The sequence below is a fragment of the Amblyraja radiata genome, chromosome 12 (genome assembly GCF_010909765.2).
Source record: "Amblyraja radiata isolate CabotCenter1 chromosome 12, sAmbRad1.1.pri, whole genome shotgun sequence".
Lineage (NCBI taxonomy): Eukaryota > Metazoa > Chordata > Chondrichthyes > Rajiformes > Rajidae > Amblyraja > Amblyraja radiata.
This window is the reverse complement of record NC_045967.1, coordinates 59,501,781-59,522,792: the sequence shown is the minus strand read 5'-3', so window position 1 is coordinate 59,522,792 and position 21,012 is coordinate 59,501,781. Positions and strand designations below refer to the sequence as shown.

Here is a 21,012-nt window from a genome sequence, read left to right as displayed (position 1 = left end):
CCTGATAAACGGTCCTGAATGTCGACCCTATAAAGCCTTTCATAGCTTTATATACTTCTATCAAGACTCCCTGCCATCTCCGGCGTTGCATAGAACAAAATCCGGGTCGGTGCAAGATCTACCTCGAGTTAATCGTCCATAATCCAGGCAACTTTCTGGGAAACTTCCTCTGCACACTGTACAATTCATCCGCATTATTCCTATAATGGAGAGACCTGAAATGCAACTTTCCAACTGCAGCCGAACCTGTAAAACTGCATCGTGGCTTCGTGACACTTGGAGACAATGCCCCGACCTATAATGGATAGCGCACTGTATGCCTTCTTTACAACTCTATGTGTGTTCACATTTTCATGGAGCTGTGGACGTGGGCCCAGGATCCCTGTGCACATCAATGCTGTTGATGGTCAAGCCACTTTCTCCTTCAGAATGTCCTTGCATTTTAGTGTTCTCCACACCCATCTCACAATCCTGCATTTCATTCTCCTTTGCGAAAACTCGTTCAGTACCTCTCCTACATCACCATTCTCCAAGCACAAATCCCCTTCTTGATATCTGAGTGGTCCCTGTTTGCTCTTTTGTTTTTAATATAGATATACAAAACTATCTTTAATCCGACACGCTTGTCATTCATCTGGACTCTCTGCCTATTTCCATTCTCATCAGCACCTGGCACGGGAATAATCTGAAGTTTACAACCCTCGAGGTGCTGCTCTTTAGTCTCCTGCCTAACTCTCTATATTCACTTTGCAGGTCAGCATCCATTTTCCTACCTGTCTTTTGTACAGATGTGCACAGCGACTTCCAGCTGCTCCCCTCTACCCTGTGAATGTTCTGCAACCATTTGGACTCGAGCACCAGGGAGACACTACACTGTCCTTAAGTCCGGTTTCCTGCCACAGAATCCTCTGTTCCACAAACTAACAGGTCACCAATCACGATGACTTTGTTTGACTTTTCCCTTCCAGGCTGTGGCTCAGTCAGGCTCGAAGGGCCGAATGGCCTAGTCCTGCACCTATTGTCTTGGCACGGCAGTCCGGAGTACTGGTGCTGCTGCTCTCCCTTCGGCGGTCTCCCACCCCCACCCCCAGTCCCTTGAGCCAAAGGTTCAAAGTCAATGTCAATTGTATTCGTCACACCCACATCACATGCAGTGAAATGAATTTGCCAGCAGCGATACAGTGAAAAAAAACACACAATACACAATAGGATTTAACACAAACATCCACCACAACATTCTTCACTGTGGTGGGACGCAACAAAGTTCAGTCAGTCCTCCCCTTTTGTCCACCCGTGGTCGGGGCCATGAACCCTCCGTAGTCGCCGCTACAGACGGCCCGATGTACAGGCGGTTCAGTTGTACATCCGGCATCAACATAGCACTTCACCTCTCCACGGCCACTCCCAATAGGATGCCTCGTTAAACCTCCCTTCCTTACATTGGCTGCTCTGTCTCTTCCTCAACTAATCAAAGGCCCGTTTCTTTAGATATCTCGCTTTCTCAGGGGGAAAAAAACGTTATCTCTGCTCCCCACCGATATTTTCAAAACTGATTTCATTCATCTCATTATGACTGCGTACCCACTCTCTCTTCGACGGGCCACTCGACTGATGAATGCTCTAACTGTCTGGATAGAACAACCCGACTGCGTTTGTCTTACGATGGTCTGTCACATTATTATTGTGAAAAGGGACGAAAGATCTTCACCATTCCCGTGATGGCCTGTGTTGTGTTGGGGGTTCTGTTCGTCTCTGGGTTCGGCGCCTTGTACCTGGTAACGCGGAGGAAGCAAGCAAGAAGAGGTGAGGCGTTATCCGTCATGTTGCGCCGCTGCACCCGGTCACGAGTATATTCTTCCGCAACCTCATCCCCGCGTTCAATGCTGTGCGCGCAATATTTGACCGATATTGAAATTGAGTAGTTGTTATTGGCCAGAGCACCGTGAAACCCACGCTCCCACCTCAACACAAAAAGCCCCGTTAAATTCCACCAAAGTTAGCTTCAAATAACGTGCCTTGTTCCCGATGTTGGGGGAGTCGAGAACCAGGGGCCACAGTTTAAGAATAAGGGGTAAGCCATTTAGAACGGAGATGAGGAAAGTCTTTTTCTCACAGAGTCTGTGGAATTCTCCAGAGTGGAGGCCAGTTCTCTGGATACTTTCAAGAGAGAGCTGCATAAAACTCTTAAAGTGGAGTCAGGGGATATGGGGGCAAGGCAGGAACGGAGTACTGATTGGGGGTGATCAGCCATGATCACATTGAATGGCGGTGCTGGCTCGAAGGGCCGAATGGCCTACTCCTGCACCTATTGTCTATCGTCTATTGTCTTGCGTTTTTACTGTTGCCAAACGACCTATAAACATTGTTCCCAAAGCCTCGAGGGGTTGAGGGGAAATTGAGGCGCGCACATCGCGCTCACCGGAACACCGTTTCATATTGAACCGATCTAAAGATTATACTTCACCTTCGCCATGATTTCAAATCATACTCAGACCATGAGATGATAAACATGTATCATATAACACAGATTGTAATCACCGCGTCCGCTCTCTTACAGGCGTTGCCATTGGCCCATGGGATTCCCGCGCTGATATGTACCAAGCTGTATATGAAGAGATTGAGGATATTCCACGTGGAGAACACATTGTCCCAACCGATGGTTCAGGTTCGTTTTCTATTTGATACTGTCTGTACTGCACAGCTACATCATCTCCTCATTGACCATTGTAATTGTTGCTGTACTAACGGGACATGGAGGACAATCCCATCGCTATTTTGAGGAAGCGGACTGGACGAAAAGCGTTTATGTCAGAGCGTGGTACGGGCTGACAGACTTGCAATGGTTCTAGGATTCTTCACTCTGGGCAAAGGAGATTCTCTCGTGTGGAAACTGTCACGCGCATCCTCACAGCTACATACAGACTCGCATTAACGTGCGACCACGTAAATAAGAGACAGATTAGCTGAGATGACCACCCCATGTGTGGACTATTCACCCTGTTGTGATGTTATTGTTTTGGGTCTGCAACCATCTATCAATACTGGGTTCCCCGCGTGAGTAAGTTTCCACAATCTGTAGGAAAGAACCGCATATGCTGCTTTAAATTAAGATAGACACAATATGCTGGAGTAACTCAGCGGGACAGGCAGCATCTCTGGAGAGAAGGAATGGGTGACGTTTCGGGTTTAGACCCTTCTTCAGTCTCTCGACCCGAAACGTCACACATTCCTCTCCAGAGATGCTGCCTGTCCCGCTGAGTTACTCCAGCATTTTGTGTTTACCTTTAAGTTTCCAAAACACAGAAACATAGAAATATAGAGAATAGGTGCAAGAGGAGGCCATTCGGCCCTTCGAGCCAGCTCCGCCACTCATTGTGATCATGGCTGATCGTCCCCTATCAATAACCCGTGCCTGCCTTCTCCCCACATCCCTTGACTCCACTAGACCCGAGAGCTCTATCTAACTCTCTTAAATCCATCCAGTGACTTGGCCTCCACTGCCCTCTGTGGCAGGGAACTCCACAAATTCTCAACTCTCTGGGTGAAAAAGTGTGTTCTCACCTCAGTCTTAAATGGACTCCCCTTTATTCTAAGACTGTGGCTCCTGGTTCTGGACTCGCCCAACATTGGGAACATTTTTCCTGCATCTAGCTTATCCAGTCCTTTTATAATTTTATATGCTTCTATAAGATCCTCCCCCCCCCCCCCCCCCCCCCCCCCCCACCTATCATTGTAAACTCCAATGAATACAAGCTTAGTCTTTTCAATCTTTCCTCATATGACACGACAATCTCGTGAACCTACGCTGCAGTCTCAATCACAAGGATGTCCTTCATTAAATTAACTGACTGACACATGATGATAGAATGGTCGACTGGGCTTGTATTCAGTGATAATTTGAAGAATGCGAGGGGATCTTAAAGAAACATATAAAATGCTTAAGGAATTTGATAGGTTGGATGCAGAGAAGTTGTTCCCCATGTTGGCGGAGCCCAGTACCAGAAGACGTGGTTTAAGAGTAAGGGGAGATGAGGAACAACCTTTTCACCCAGAGGGTTGTGAGCAACGGAGGCCAATTCACTGGATGTTTTCAATAGAGAGTTAGATTTAGCTCTCGGCTAAAGGAATCAAGGAACGGGGTACTGATTTTAGATGATCAGCCATGATCATATTGAATTGTGCTGCTGGCTCGATGGGCCGAATGGCCTACTCCTGCATCTATTTTTCTATTATAGACACAAAATTCTGGAGTAATTCAGAGTGACAGGCAGCATCTTTGGAGAGAAGGAATGGGTGACCCTTCTTTAGACCCTCGACCCGAAACGTCACCCATTCCTTCTCCAGCATTTTGTGTCTACATTTAAGTTTCCAGAATGCGGTCGGTCACAATGTCATAAGTTCTAGAAGCAGAATTAGGCCATTCGGCCCACAAGGCTACTCCGCCATTCAATCATGGATTATCCATCTTTCCCTCTCAACCCCATTCTCCTGCCGTTTCCCCACAACCCCTGTCACTTTCACTAATCAAGAATCTATGAGTGAACAAATTCCGAAATAAACATAGAAACATAGAAATTAGGTGCAGGAGTAGGCCATTCGGCCCTTCGAGCCTGCACCGCCATTCAATATGATCATGGCTGATCATCCAACTCAGTATCCCGTACCTGCCTTCTCTCCATACCCTCTGATCCCCTTAGCCACAAGGGCCACATCTAACTCCCTCTTAAATATAGCCAATGAACTGGCCTCGACTACCCTCTGTGGCAGGGAGTTCCAGAGATTCACCACTCTCTGTGTGAAAAAAGTTCTTCTCATCTCGGTTTTAAAGGATTTCCCCCTTATCCTTAAGCTGTGACCCCTTGTCCTGGACTTCCCCAACATCGGGAGCAATCTTCCTGCATCTAGCCTGTCCAACCCCTTAAGAATTTTGTAAGTTTCTATAAGATCCCCTCTCAATCTCCTAAATTCTAGAGAGTATAAACCAAGTCTATCCAGTCTTTCTTCATAAGACAGTCCTGACATCCCAGGAATCAGTCTGGTGAACCTTCTCTGCACTCCCTCTATGGCAATAATGTCCTTCCTCAGATTTGGAGACCAAAACTGTACGCAATACTCCAGGTGTGGTCTCACCAAGACCCTGTACAACTGCAGTAGAACCTCCCTGCTCCTATACTCAAATCCTTTTGCTATGAAAGCTAACATACCATTTGCTTTCTTCACTGCCTGCTGCACCTGCATGCCCACTTTCAATGACTGGTGTACCATGACACCCAGGTCTCGCTGCATCTCCCCTTTTCCTAGTCGGCCACCATTTAGATAATAGTCTGCTTTCCTGTTTCTGCCACCAAAATGGATAACCTCACATTTATCCACATTATACTGCATCTGCCAAACATTTGCCCACTCACCCAGCCTATCCAAGTCACCTTGCAGTCTCCTAGCATCCTCCTCACAGCTAACACTGCCCACCAGCTTAGTGTCATCCGCAAACTTGGAGATATTGCCTTCAATTCCCTCATCCAGATCATTAATATATATTGTAAATAGCTGGGGTCCCAGCACTGAGCCTTGCGGTACCCCACTAGTCACTGCCTGCCATTCTGAAAAGGACCCGTTTACTCCTACTCTTTGCTTCCTGTTTGCCAACCAGTTCTCTATCCACATCAATACTGAAGCCCCAATGCCGTGTGCTTTAAGTTCGTAAACTAATCTCTTATGTGGGACCTTGTCGAAAGCCTTCTGGAAGTCCAATACACCACATCCACTGGTTCTCCCCTATCCATGCTACTAGTTACATCCTCGAAAAATTCTATAAGATTCGTCAGACATGATTTACCTTTTGTAAATCCATGCTGACTTTGTCCAATGATTTCACCACTTTCCAAATGTGCTGCTATCCCATCTTTAATAACTGACTCTAGCAGTTTCCCCACTACCGATGTTAGACTAACTGGTCTGTAATTCCCCGTTTTCTCTCTCCCTCCCTTCTTAAAAAGTGGGGTTACGTTTGCTACCCGCCAATCCTCAGGAACTACTCCAGAATCTAAAGAGTTTTGAAAGATTATTACTAATGCATCCACTATTTCTGGAGCTACTTCCTTAAGTACTCTGGGATGCAGCCTATCTGGCCCTGGGGATTTATCGGCCTTTAATCCATTTAATTTACCCAACACCACTTCCCGGCTAACCTGGATTTCACTCAATTCCTCCAACTCCTTTGATCCGCGGTCCCCTGCTATTTCCGGCAGATTATTTATGTCTTCCTTAGTGAAGACGGAACCAAAGTAGTTATTCAATTGGTCCGCCATATCCTTGTTCCCCATGATCAACTCACCCGTTTCTGACTGCAAGGGACCTACATTTGTTTTAACTAATCTCTTTCTTTTCACATATCTATAAAAACTTTTGCAGTCAGTTTTTATGTTCCCTGACAGTTTTCTTTCATAATCTATTTTTCCTTTCCTAATTAAGCCCTTTGTCCTCCTCTGCTGGTCTCTGAATTTCTCCCAGTCCTCCGGTATGCTGCTTTTTCTGGCTAATTTGTACGCATCATCCTTCGCTTTGATACTATCCCTGATTTCCCTTGTTATCCACGGATGCACTACCTTCCCTGATTTATTCTTTTGCCAAACTGGGATGAACAATTTTTGTAGTTCATCCATGCAGTCTTTAAATGTCTTCCATTGCATATCCACCGTCAACCCTTTTAGAATTAATTGCCAGTCAATCTTGGCCAATTCACGTCTCATACCCTCAAAGTTACCTTTCTTTAAGTTCAGAACCATTGTTTCTGAATTAACAATGTCACTCTCCATCCTAATGAAGAACTCAACCATATTATGGTCACTCTTGCCCAAGGGGGCACGTACAACAAGACTGCTAACTAACCCTTCCTCATTACTCAATACCCAGTCTAAAATAGCCTGCTCTCTCGTTGGTTCCTCTACATGTTGATTTAGATAACTATCCCGCATACATTCCAAAAAATCCTCTTCCTCAGCACCCCTGCCAATTTGATTCACCCAATCTATATGTAGATTGAAGTCACCCATTATAACGGTTTTGCCTTTGTCGCACGCATTTCTAATTTCCTGTTTGATACCATCTCCAACTTCACTACTACTGTTAGGTGGCCTGTACACAACACCCACCAGCGTTTTCTGCCCCTTAGTGTTTCGCAGCTCTACCCATACCGATTCCACATCCTGCAAACTAATGTCCTTCCTTTCCATTGCGTTAATCTCCTCTCTAATCAGCAACGCTACCCCACCTCCTTTTCCTTTCTGTCTATCCCTCCTGAATATTGAATATCCCTGGATGTTCAGCTCCCAGCCTTGGTCACCCTGGAGCCATGTCTCCGTGATCCCAACTATATCATAGTCATTAATAGCTATCTGCACATTCAACTCATCCACCTTATTACGAATGCTCCTTGCATTGAGACACAAAGCCTTCAGGCTTGTTTTTACAACACTCTTACCCCTTATACAATTTTGTTGAAAAGTGGCCCTTTTTGATTTTTGCCCTGGATTTTCCGGCCTGCCACTTTTACTTTTCACCTTGCTACCTATTGCTTCTACCCTCATTTTACACCCCTCTGTCTCTACGCTCACACATTTAAGAAACCCTTTCCCTTTAACTCCATCCTCCACTAGCCCATTCGACACCCCACCCCCCTTATTCAGTTTAAAACCACCCGTGTAGCAGTGGCAAACCTGCCTGCCAGAATGCTGGTCCCACACCTGTTAAGATGCAATCCGTCCCTTTTGTACAGTTCCCCCTTACCCCAAAACAGATCCCAGTGATCTAAGAATCTAAATCCCTGCCCGTGCACCAGTTCCTCAGCCACACGTTCAGGTCCCGTATCTCCCTGTTCCTGCTCTCGCCAGCACGAGGAACTGGAAGCAAACCGGAGATAACAACCCTGGAGGTCCTGCTATTCATCCCCTTCTTTCCGACATCGTTTGTGCCGACATGCACTACCACTTCCGGATGTTCACCTTCGCCCTTGAGGATTTTCTGCACTCTGTCCGTGACATCCTGGATCCTGGCACCACGAAGGCAGCACACCATCCTCGCATCCCGTCTGTTGCCGCAGAAACCCCTGTCCGTACCTCTCACAATGGAGTCTCCTACTACAATGGCGTTGCCTGCCTTAGGCCTTTTTGGTTTTGGCTCAACAGCCCTATTCGCATCACAAGCCAGTCCGCCGCCCAGTGTAAACACCTCTTCTGTCCCGACAGCTTCTAAGTGGGTGAACCTGTTCACAAGAGGTACAACCCCCGGGGACGTTGGCATTCCATGCTTCCCTCCCGTTCTCACTGTCTCCCACCTTCTCTCTTCCAGTACCTTAGGTGTAACAATCGTACTGTAGGACTTGTCGAGGAACGACTCAGTTTCTCGGACGAACCGGAGGTCATCCACTTGCTTCTCCAGTTCCCCAACACGGCCCTTCAGGAGCTCTACCTGGATGCACTTTTCGCATTTGTAGCAGCCAGAGGTACCAGCGGTGTCCTTGACCTCCCACATACTGCAAGCATCACACTGAATCAGCTTGCCTGACATCTCCTTCTTTCGTCTCTCCCTCTGCAGTGTTTTGTGTAGTCTCCTCTCCGAAGCCTCTCGAGCCAAAGACTCACACTTTTCTCACAGGGCACTTCACTCACTGCCGCTCCCTAAGAGCAGTCTTACTTAAATTGACTGATAAATTGCCTGATTTACCAATTTACAAACCAAATTCCTCAGTTTTCAACTGTTTTCCCAGCACTGACTCACTTCTCTCCTCCCACTTGGGCTAGAGCCAATCAGTCGTATATCTTGCTAATCTCCTCCTGCTGGTGCTGCTGCTGTTGTTGCTCCCAAAGCTACAGCAGTTCTGATATTGTTACTGGGACCAAGGTGGCCACGTGATCTGCTTCAATGTGCAAAATATCCATTGCACAAGCAACACATTTAGTTATGTTTGACATGTTGTTCATCATTAAAATGAAGAGCGAAAACAGTGACTGGTTGTTTTATTAACACATGATCGGAATTTTATTTCTTTGTTTGGCAACTTTAATCTTTGAAATTATGCCCCCACTGGCAAAAATATTAATTACCTCAGCATACGCTTGTGGGATTAATACAAGTAGGTCGTATAGTGTTGGAAAGTGAAGCAAGACTGACTCTTGTAAGCAATAGAATTAAATAACATTTTACTTGCGACGCGCTCTCTGACCGCCTCAAGGCGCCGAACTTTAGACAAAATGCGCTTCGTTGGATGAGGCAATAGGGGGTGTGAATTTAAAGAGGAAAATAAGCTGTCTGTCATGTGTATCGAGGTACTGTGAAAAGGTTTTGTTGCGTGCTAACCACTCAGTGGAAAGACAATTCATGATTACAATCGAACCTTTCACAGTGTACAGAAACATGATCAGGGAATAAGGTTCAGTGCAAGATAAAGTCTAGTGAAGTGCCATCTAAAATAATCCGAGGGTCACAAATGAGGTAGAAACTAGTTCAGGACTGCGCTCTAGTTGTGGTTGGATTGTTCACTTGTCTGATAACAGCTGGGAAGAAACTGTCCCTGAATCTGGAGGTGTGGGTATCACATTTCTAAACCTTTTGCCCGATGGGAGAGGGGAGAGGGCAGGAGGGGAGAGGGGAGAGGGGAGAGGGGAGAAGGGAGTGGCCATGGTCCTTCATTAAGCTGCTGGCTCGTAAAGATAGCGGAGTCAGGGGATACGGGGAGAAGGCAGGAACTGGATACTGATTGGGGATGGTCAGCCATTGAATGGCAGTGCTGGCTCGAAGGGCCGAATGGCCTGCTCCTGCACCTATTGTCTATAATGGAAGGGAGGTTGGTTTGTGTCATGGTCTGGGCTGCGTCCACAATTCGCTGCAATTTCTTGCTGTCTTTGGTGGAGCTGTTCCCAAACCAAGCTGTGATACATCCCGGTAAAATGCTTTGCTCGGCGCATCTGTAGACATTGGAAAGAGTTGTTGGGGACATGTGGAACCTTCTAAAGAAGTCAAGGCGAGTTGACACGTGTCAACATTCAGATGTAAAGTGATGTTGAATTGTCACATTCAGTGAACATCACTTTCCCCACTTCCAGATTCATTTCATGACAGCGACGATGATGTAAAAAGTGTGGGCAGTGACGAGCGTGGAGATAACGTGTCAACGTTGAGTGAAAGTGCCCACAGGGATCGCTGCATCTAGGTGAGCTGAAGCAATGCCATTTCCTTCCTCACATTCTTTCAGGCAATGAGAACCAGGCTCTTCATTCAATGGGCGACAATGTGACGAAGCGGTGAGCTGAATTAGTGTCAGAGGCCAGGGTTCGATCCTGACCTTGGATGCTGTCTGTATGGAGTTTGCACATTTTCCCTGCGACCGCGTGGGCTCTGTGCAGGTTCTCGGGTTTCCACCCACAGACCAAAGGCACGTGGATTTGTAGAATATTTGGCCTATGTGTATTTGCCCCTAATGTGTGGGTGTGAATGAACAAGTCCAGAACTAGGGGTCACAGTTTAAGGTTAAGAAGGAAGTATTTTAGGACCGAGATGAGAAAATCATTTTTTACACAGAGAGTGGTGAATCTGTGGAATTCTCTGCCACAGAAGGTAGTTGAGGCCAGTTCATTGGCTATATTCAAGAGGGAGTTAGATGTGGCCCTTGTGGCTAAAGAGATCAGGGGGTATGGAGATGAAGGCAGGGATGGGATACTGAGTTGGATGATCAGCCATGATCATATCGAATGGCGGTGCAGGCTCGAAGGGCCGAATGGCCTAATCCTGCACCTATTTTCTATGTTTCTAAGTGGTATACTATAGAACTCATGGGAAAGCTAACGGGAACTGGTGCCATGGTAGGCGTGTACCTGGTGGGCTAAAGGGATGTTTCCATGCTATATCGCTTATCTAAATTAAAGTGCTGTGTGTATACTTAGCGCATACTAATGTTACATCCGCGATCAAGCCGTTATCAAAGCATTATTAACCTATCTATCATCTGCTTGCCCACAGAGCATAGACCACAAAAGCAGGAAGGGCCCCGGAACTCCTCAATCCTACAGTCATCGTGTCATCGGCAATCTTCATTTGAGCACAGCCCACAGCCGATGGATCAATAGGAAGCACCATTTCACCAACACCTGGCATGTGGGAATAGAACATAGAATAGCAGAGTACAGCAGCAATATCTTTGCCGAACATGATCATGATGCCAAATCTAATGTAATACCCTCTGCCTGCAAGTGATCCATATTCCTTTATTCACTGCGTATTCATTTGTCTATCCAAATGCCTCCTAAATGCCACCAATGTAAATATTTCCACCAGAACCCTCGGCAGCAGGTTGCATGGGCCCACCACACCATGTGTGTAAAACTTGCCCGCACATCTGTGATGTATCCCTCCCTCCTCTTTTCCTTTAAGTACTGACCTCTGACCTTGGGGGAAACTGTTCAGCCAGTCTACCCTATCCATGCCTCTCATAATTAGATATAGTTCTATTAGGTCTCCCCTCAGCCTTCGCCTCTCCAGAGGCAATAATCCAAATGTGTCCAACCTCTCCTCACAGCAATTAACCCCTAATCTGTGCTTCATTATGGACATCATTTTCTTCCTTTCCAAAGCTTGTACATTCTTACTGAAATGAGGTGACCAGATCTCCATAGAATACAACAGATGCACCTTTTATGAAGATGCAACATGACTGCTTGACTCTTATATTCAATGCCCAATGAAGGCAAGAATGCTCCATGCCTTATTTCTCACTTTATCTAGTGTTGCCACAGCCAGGGAGTTATGGACTTGGATCCCAATATCCATCTGTACATGATGCTGTCAAGGTTCTTTTAATTAATTGTGTACATTCTCCTGACCCTCGGTGCAAGAACTGTTCCAGAGCCGCTGTCTGAAAAAAGCTCTGAGAATAGCTAAGGACAAACTGCACCCCCTCCACATACACCTGGATCTCCTGCCATCAGGCAAGAGATACCGTAGCATCAAAGCCCGGACTACACGACTGCTAAACAGTTTCCTGCCACAGGCTGTGAGGCTGCTAAACAGTCACTCTGTTCTCACAGTCACCTGATTCTGCGGCTTTGCACTGACATTTTAATAACTCTGGCACTGGCCACTCAAATCAGCTGCCCTGGACATTTTAATGATTGGTTTTACTGTATTTTAATGTTGTTGTTTTACCTGCTTTTAACTATTTATACTGTTTCATCAGGGACTGGATTGTTTTTATTGTTATTATGTGTGAAATGTTTTAAGTTTCATGTGCGATGCTCCGGTATTCCCTGGGAAACGTCTTCTCATTTTGCACTGTACAACTGTTGCTTTGCAAGATGACAATAAAGGTTGATTTGATTTGATGTTCTACTTCCCAAAGTCCATTACACTTCCGGGATTTAAACTCCATCTGTCTGTTCACCAGAAATATCTGGATTTAAAAGACTCCTAAAAGTCTGCAAATGGTTGAGAGCTTCAACTTCCTTTGTGTTAATGTTACCAAGGATCTGTCGTGGATCAGCTGTGCCCAAGACTGCAAGAAATTGCTGGCATGTAGTTATCACCAATCCATCAAACAGACCACACTCCCCACCATTGATTCTGTTTAGAGAGCACAATGCCTGCGAATAGCAACCAGCATCAACGTTTTATTTCAGAACGGTCCTCCAATAAGCTTGGGTACTGTCCACTCATCTCCACCCCATAAGTGTATGTTTTAGTTTATATTTAGTTTTGTAGTATGTGGGGGTGGGGGGGGAGGGGGAACGTTTTCTTCTCTTTACACGACGGAGATGCAACTTATTCCATGTCGTATCTCCGTCTGCACTGCGGCCTAACATCGTGGAGCTGGCGGCCTCTTGTTCTAGAGCTCCAAAACTGTGGAGCCTGTGGACGTTAACATCTCGGAGCGGGTGATCCCTTTGCCAGGGGTCGGCCTTTGTTGCTCCAACCTGCGGACTTTAACATCGTGAAACTCGCTGCCCCTGGTTAGCGACCAATTTCGGGTTCTCTCAGCCGCAGGAGTTTCGACCGCCCTGATGTGGGGCCTTAGACCGCCCCGATGTGGGAGCTTGATCATCGGTTGCGGATAGTTTGACTGTCCCGACCGCAGGAGGAAAGAATATAAGACTTTATTGCCTTCCATCACAGTGGGGAAGGTGGAGCAGCCGCTGTGGTGGATGTTTATGTCAATGTTTATGTAGTCGTGTGTCTTGTTGCTTTTTTGTTATGACTGCGTGGCAAACCAAATTCCTCCTATTTGCAGTAGAGCTAATATTTGGCTAATAATTTGTGATTATGATTATGGACATTGGACTTAGTTGAGGGAATGGTGCGCTGCAATGCTGAGAACAGTGTTCGCCACTCTGTAACTTCCATCTTTGATCTGCCTATTGTACTTGTGTTTAACAAGGTTGTATTAATTTAGAGCATTGTCTGATCTGATTGAACAACATACGTTGAAAGCTTTTCGCTGTATCTCAGTCTCCACGCCATCAATAAAAATATAGCTAAATCAAAACCTAGCTTCCCTAATCTGTTTCAACAGCTTCCGTAGTTCATTCCATTAGATTCTCTTTATATGCATTTTAAATTATATTTAATATTTTTTGTAATATGATGACGTGTATGTGCAAGACTAAGAGGTTTCTGCTTAATAATGGAGGGTTGGCCAGTTGGAGATATTTATGAATGAAAATAAAGACAATCCACTTGTGACTGAACCACCTTTATATTGTGTGTTTGATACATTGTGTTAATGTAATAAACAGTGGGGTTTTACAGGACTTTAAATCACACAAATGCACATTGTGTGCAGGGAAGCGACAATGGGACATTCCTGTGTCCTGGATCTTCTCAGGTGCAAGAGGTCTTTACCTGACGGGCCCAGCTCCGAGATAGAAGGCCCGAGAAACAGTGAATGTAATAGTTGAATAACATGTATGATAAGATGCTATCTTCGCAGTTCACACTGCCCACCCAGCTTTGTGTCATCTGCAAATATGCTAGTGTTACTTTTAATTCCATCATCTAAATCATTAATATATATTGTAAATAGTTGAGGCCAGCGTTGCCTCACTCCACTCGCCACTGCCTGCCATTCTGACAGTGACCCGTTTATTCCTACTCTTTGTTTCCTGTCTGCCAACCAATTCTCTATCCATGCCAATACCCTACCCCCAATGCCATGTGCTTTCATTTTGCCCACTAATCTCCTGTATGGGACCTTATCAAAGGCTTTCTGAAAGTCCTGATACAATCCATCCACTGGCTCTCCTTCATCCATTTTACTTGTCACATCCTCAAAAAATTCCAGAAGATTAGTTAAGCAGGATTTCCGCTTCATAAATCCATGCTGACTTGGACCAATCTTTTACTGCTATCCAAATGCGGCATTATTACTTCTTTACTAATTGACTCCAGCATCTTCCCCACCACCGATGGCAGACGAACTGGTCTATAATTCCCTGGACGAGAAAGATAATTTATTGTTGCACCTTATTTGTTTTACTCATTTATATTTGGTGACAATCTATACATTGTTCGGAAGCTGGATATGCTCTAATGGCGATGGGTGAGTACTTTAATGCTGCCTGGTTGTGTGGCATTTGCCCTCTAAGGGACTTTCTTATTCACTGTTCCGTTCTAGATGCAGCTCTAATTGGAAGGAGCTTAGGGAACGTGTGCTTGGGTCATATTGGACAGGACAGGTTGTTTTTTAAGCAAATACACAGAGATGTTGCTGGGTATCTGAAACGAGCTGCCAGAGGAGGTACTTGAGCCAAGTACCATGACAGAATTTAAAATATATTTGAACAGGTACATGAATAGGAAAGGTTGAGAGGGATTTGGGCCAAACGCGGGCAGGTTGACTAGTGTAGTTGGGTGATCTTGGTCGGAAGGGTCTATTTCCGTGCTGTTTGCCTGGATGAATCTGTGAAAGGTCGAACAGTCGATCATTGCATCCACTGCAGCATCAATGTGAGAAAGTGGAGCTGATTTTGGAGAATATACTCACACAGAGTTCTGTGACTCCGCCCAGGACAGGAAGGCTCTGCAGGAACGGAAGGGACGTCACGACCGCGGTGCCACAGGTGCGGCCCGGGCTATCGCCGAGGGAGGAAGGACGGAGTCGTGGCTCGAGAGGCTAACAGAGGCTAAGAGGTTTGCCACGCACTGCAAGGGAGCAGTGGACCAGACAGGAAGAGCGGACGGAATTACCACTAGACAGCCAAACCAGTAGGTAATTTACGGCTGGGGTGAGTACTTTCCCATTTATAGGAGGTAGGATTATATAAATAAGGGGTGTATCAATACAGTAATCCGGGTAGGGGATTCTTAAATAGGACCAGTTAATTACTTATATAAGATGGGCGGCCAGGAGATGTGCCAATACTGTGAGATGTGGGAATTTGTCGACACCATTGATGTAGATGATCCCTACAGCTGCAGTAAGTGTTTGAGGCTAGCGGAACTCGAGCTCCGCATTGATGAGCTGGAGACCCAACTTCATACGCTGCGGTACATCAGGGAGGGGGAGTGTTACCTGGATGTTTTGTGCCAGGGGATGGTCACACCGACCAGTTTAACTAATTCAGTAGTTAGTGAGCAAGGAAAGGAAGGTGTGGCCATAAGCGAGGCAGGTAGGGGGAACCAGGAGGAGATGCGGCAGGAGCCACAGCCCTTGTCCCTGACGAGCATGACCGAGGCTCTTACTCAATGTGAGGACGGGATCAGGGGCTGTGGGAGGGATGAGCAACCTGGCTGCAGCACCGTGGATCAGGGGGCCATTCAAGAGGGGGGAGTTAGAAGAAATGCCGTTGTGATAGGGGATAGTATTATTCGGGGGGTAGATAAGGTTCTCTGCGGCCAGCAGAACATGTCCCGAAGGCTGTGTTGCCTACCCGGTGCTAGGGTTAAGGATATCTCTGCGACGCTGGAGAGAAATTTGCAGAGGGAGGGGGAGGATCCAGTGGTCGTGGTCCATGTGGGGACCAATGACATAGGAAGGACGAGGAAGGAGGATCTGCTGAAGGAGTTTGAGCAGTTAGGGAATAAATTAAAAAGCAGAACCTCGAGGGTACTGATCTCCGGATTGCTACCTGAGCCACGGGCCAAATCGGCGAGGGTACGTAAAATTAAAAAGCTGAATGCGTGGCTCAAAGACTGGTGTGGGAAAAATGGGTTTGGTTTCTTGGGCCACTGGCACCAGTACTGGGACAGGGGGGATCTGTTCTGTAAGGACGGACTTCACCTGAACGGTGCTGGGACTGGGGTCCTGGCAAATCATATAACTAGGGCAGTAGAGAGGTCTTTAAACTAAGTAGCGGGGGGGAGGTATCAAGGGGGGAAATAACGGCAGGGGTAGAGGAAATAGAGCAGGGTATCAGTGGGGAAACGGAAAATCAAAATGTGACAGGAGGATCCAGAATGTGTGAAGATAAAGCTCTAGATGTAAAAGGGGCAAAAACGGAAAGGAAGGGTAGTAAAAATCATCTGAAAGTGCTTTATCTAAATGCACGGAGTATTCGAAATAAGATAAATGAATTAACGGTGCAATTAAGTATATATAGTTATGATATCGTGGCCATTACGGAGACATGGCTGCAAGGGGATCAGGACTGGGAGTTAAATATAGAGGGGTACTCGACAATTAGAAAAGATAGACAGGAAAGAAAGGGAGGAGGGGTGGCCTTTTTAATAAGGGAGGGAATAACGGCAATAGAGAGGAAGGATATTGCGTTGATGGATCAGGATAGTGAAACAGCTTGGGTACAGATAGAGAATAACAAGGGGAAAAAAACACTAGTGGGTGTAATTTATAGACCACCAAATAGCTGTGACGCTGTTAGTCAGAACATAAATCTGCAAATAGTTGACGCATGTAAAAAGGGAACTGCTGTAATCATGGGGGACTTCAATTTTCATATTAATTGGGCAAACCAAACTGGGCAGGGTAGACTAGAGGAAGAGTTTATAGAATGTATTAGAGACGGGTTCCTAGAACAGTATGTCACAGAACCGACAAGGGGGGAGGCAATCTTGGATCTGGTCCTGTGTAATGAAGCAGGATTAATTAAAAATGTCATAGTTAGGGACTCGTTGGGAACAAGTGACCACAATATGGTCGAATTCCATATTTAAATAGAAGGGGAGCAGGTTGAAACTCAGGCTAGGGTACTTAGTCTAAATAAGGGGGATTATGAAGGTATGAGGACTGAGCTGATCAAAGTTGACTGGGATAGCAGACTCAAGAATAAGACGGTACATGAGCAGTGGTGTACGTTTAAGGATCTACTGTATAACCTTCAAGAAAAATTTATTCCTATGAAGAAAAAAAGGGGTAAGGGTAAGAACAGTCAGCCATGGCTCAGTAAAACTATAAAGGATAGTATTCGGCTGAAGGCAAGGGCATATAAGGTAGCCAGAGATAGTGGGAGGGTAGAGGATTGGGAAGCATTTAAAGGTCAGCAAAAAATAACTAAGAGATTAATTAAGACGGGGAAAATAGACTATGAAAGGAATTTAGCGAACAACATAAATACTAATAGTAAGAGTTTTTATAGCTATATAAAAAGAAAAAGGGTGGCTAAGGTGAACGTTGGTCCATTGGAGGGTGAGACTGGAGAGTTGTTGGTGGGGAACATGGAAATGGTAAAGGCATTAAACGAGTATTTTGTATCAGTCTTCACCATAGAAGACACAAAAAATATTCCAACGCTGGATAAACAGGGGGCGGTAGGAATGGAGGAGCTAAATACTATTAAGATCACCAAGGAGGTGGTATTAGGGAAATTAATGAGACTGAAGGAGGATAAATCCCCTGGGCCTGATGGATTACATCCAAGGGTCTTGAGGGAGATAGCGGTGGGGATTGTGGATGCATTGGTGATAATTTTCCAAAACTCCCTGGAGGCAGGAACGGTCCCAGTGGATTGGAAAATGGCCAATGTAACACCTATATTTAAAAAAGGAAGTAAACAGAAGGCGGGTAACTATAGACCGGTTAGTCTAACATCGGTGGTGGGTAAAATGTTAGAGACAATTATTAAAGAAACACTAACGGGGCACTTGGATAAACATGACTTCATCGGACAGAACCAGCATGGTTTTGTGAAGGGGAAGTCCTGTTTAACGAATCTGCTCGAATTCTTTGAGGAAGTAACAACCCGGGTGGATAAAGGGGAACCGGTGGATGTGGTATACTTGGACTTCCAAAAGGCTTTTGACAAGGTGCCACATAAGAGACTATTGCTAAAAATAAAAAATTATGGGATTAGGGGTAATATATTAGCATGGGTAGAGGATTGGCTAACAAATAGGAAGCAGAGAGTGGGGATAAATGGTTCATACTCGGGATGGCAACCGGTAACTAGCGGGGTTCCGCAAGGGTCGGTGCTGGGACCCCAGTTGTTCACAATTTATATAAATGATTTGGAGGAGGGAACCAAGTGTAATATATCAAAATTTGCGGACGATACAAAAATGGGAGGAAAAGTAGGGGATGAGGAGGATAGGAAGAGTCTTCAAAAGGATATAGATAAGCTAGGTGAGTGGGCAACAACTTGGCAGATGAAATTTAATACTAATAAATGTGAAGTCATTCACTTTGGGGAAAAAAAATGATAGGGCAAGTTATTTTCTAAATGAGGAGGAGCTGCGTTGTAATGCAACGCAAAGGAATCTAGGGGTAGTAGTACATGAATCACTAAAAGTTAGTATGCAGGTGCAGCAAGCAATCAGGAAGGCCAATGGAGTTTTGGCCTTTATTGCTAGGGGGATTGAGTATAAAAACACGGAGGTCTTGCTGCAGCTGTACACAGTATTAGTGAGACCACATTTGGAATACTGTGTACAGTTCTGGGGTCCATACTTAAGAAAGGATGTACTAGCCCTGGAGGCAGTGCAGCGAAGGTTTACAAGATTAATTCCTGCAATGAGGGGATTGACATATGAGGAAAGGTTAAGTAGGCTGGAACTCTACTCTTTGGAGTTTAGAAGAATGAGAGGCGATCTCATTGAAACATATAAGATCGTGAGGGGCCTTGATCGGGTGGATGCACCGAGGATGTTCCCAATGATCGGGGAAACTAGAACTAGGGGACATAGTTGCAGAATAAGGGGGGGCTCTTTTAAAACTGAGATGAGGAAGAACTTCTTCACCCAGAGGGTGGTTAATTTATGGAATTCACTGCCCCAGGGAGCAGTGGAAGCAGAAACGTTAAATATATTTAAGTCTAAAATAGATGGTTTTTTAGCTGCCAAGGGGATAAGGGGCTACGGGGAGAGGGCAGGGATATGGACCTAGGTATGGTTAGTATAGTAAGACCTGAGTGATCTCCTGGACAAGTGTCGATCGCCTGGATTGGGGTCGGAGAGGAATTTCCCGGATTTTTTTCCCGAATTTGACCTGGGTTTTTATCCGGTTTTTTGCCTCCCCCAGGAGATCACGCGGTTCTTGGGGTGGAGAGGGGTGATAGCGGTATAAAGGGGAGGGTAGTGTCTTGTGTTCTGTGTCTTGTGTCTACTGTTTGTGGGTAAGGGTGTCTGTTTAGTGTTCAGCCATGAGCGAATGGCGGTGCGGGCTCGACGGACCTGGTGGTCTACTCTCGCACCTACTTTCTATGTTTCTATTCTATGACCAGGTGACTGTGCAGAGAATGATTCCATTGTGGGAGAAACTGGAACTAGGGGTCACCGATTTAGAATACAGGGATGCCCATTAAAAAAAATGCAGACAGACCTAAAGCCATGATTTGGTAAATGACGATTTGATGTTATTATCAGATCAGCTGCTAAATGTCTAAACCAGCAGCACAGGGCAAGCACCGGCTTCAGTTTGTGTTCCCGGCTCCTACTGTGAATGTAGATCATGTATAATCCTTTACACACTGTGTAAGTGTACTCAATCCACTTGGGCCATGGCAATCTCCCAGTTGCTAAGCACTTTAACCCCCCTCTCCCATTCCCCTACTTACCTTTGTTTCGTTTCACTCTCCCTGACTCAGTCTGAAGAAGGGTCTCGACCTGGAACATCACCCGTTCCTTCTCGCCAGAGATGCTGCCCGTCCCGCTGAGTTTCTCCAGCATTTTGTGTCTATCCTCTTTGTAAGAACTTAATTGCCTATTGCACAACAAGGTGCATTTACATACAGGGAATCGGTTGTTGATTGTCAGGTGTGATGCTGGTTCTGCCTCTATTGAGTCGGTATTACTGGGGGGATGCGTTACATTGCAACACGCTGTCAGAAGTTTCTCAACGGCAGCCCCGATATGATCTTTGCAAATCTCTTCATATTATTCCTCATCACTAGGATGTTTAGGCACTAAACATCTCTGAAATAGGCAGGCAAAATGCATAATAAAATTACAAAAAAAGGCACGAAAAAGGCATTTATTTCCACCACCAAAATATGGTTAAAAATGATAATTATAAAGGTATACTACATTAAATGACCAAAGTTGCCTGGTTGCACATAACTACCGGCATTTTTTCAAATTATCTGGTGTTAAACTATGCCGCCTGTCAGACAGAGTATGCTACAATTGTGAAAAACTTCTTTCTACCCCAGCTGAGGTCACTGATGCATACCTGAAACAAGCTACAAACTCTACATTCATGTCGATATCTTGTGCATTACAACTACCTTTGAGAACTTTAGCTAGGTTTTGTATTTCTTCAAGATCTTTGTTAGCTAAAATCACCCTCTCACATTTTCGTTGTATGTCTTCACCTACATCGCCAGGAACTTTAAGTACAAAGTACAGCAAGTGAAGATGTAAACAACTGAGCAACAATTCAGTTCTTTGACTTCTCCAATACTTCCGATGTCAAGAAATACTCCTTTGATGGTTGACCTGCCTCCAGTACCAATGACCACATTGGCAACTAATCACCCCACAGCATCAGTTATCGCGTCTATTGAGATCCATATTTTGTTGCATGCAACTTCATCAATGTTGAAGTTGCTGTCAACATAATTTTTCCGTAATGATGACTCGCTT

At 45.5% G+C, this 21,012-nt stretch overlaps 1 long non-coding RNA gene across 1 annotated transcript; it reads left to right on the top strand.

Moving 5' to 3' along the window:
• The first annotated feature begins 1,728 nt into the window (after window positions 1–1,728).
• LOC116979267 lies at window positions 1,729–10,193 on the top strand. The gene is made up of 3 exons (XR_004413658.1): window positions 1,729–1,803; window positions 2,558–2,665; window positions 10,101–10,193. It is a non-coding gene; the product is annotated as an uncharacterized LOC116979267 (long non-coding RNA).
• The last annotated feature ends 10,819 nt before the right edge of the window (window positions 10,194–21,012 follow it).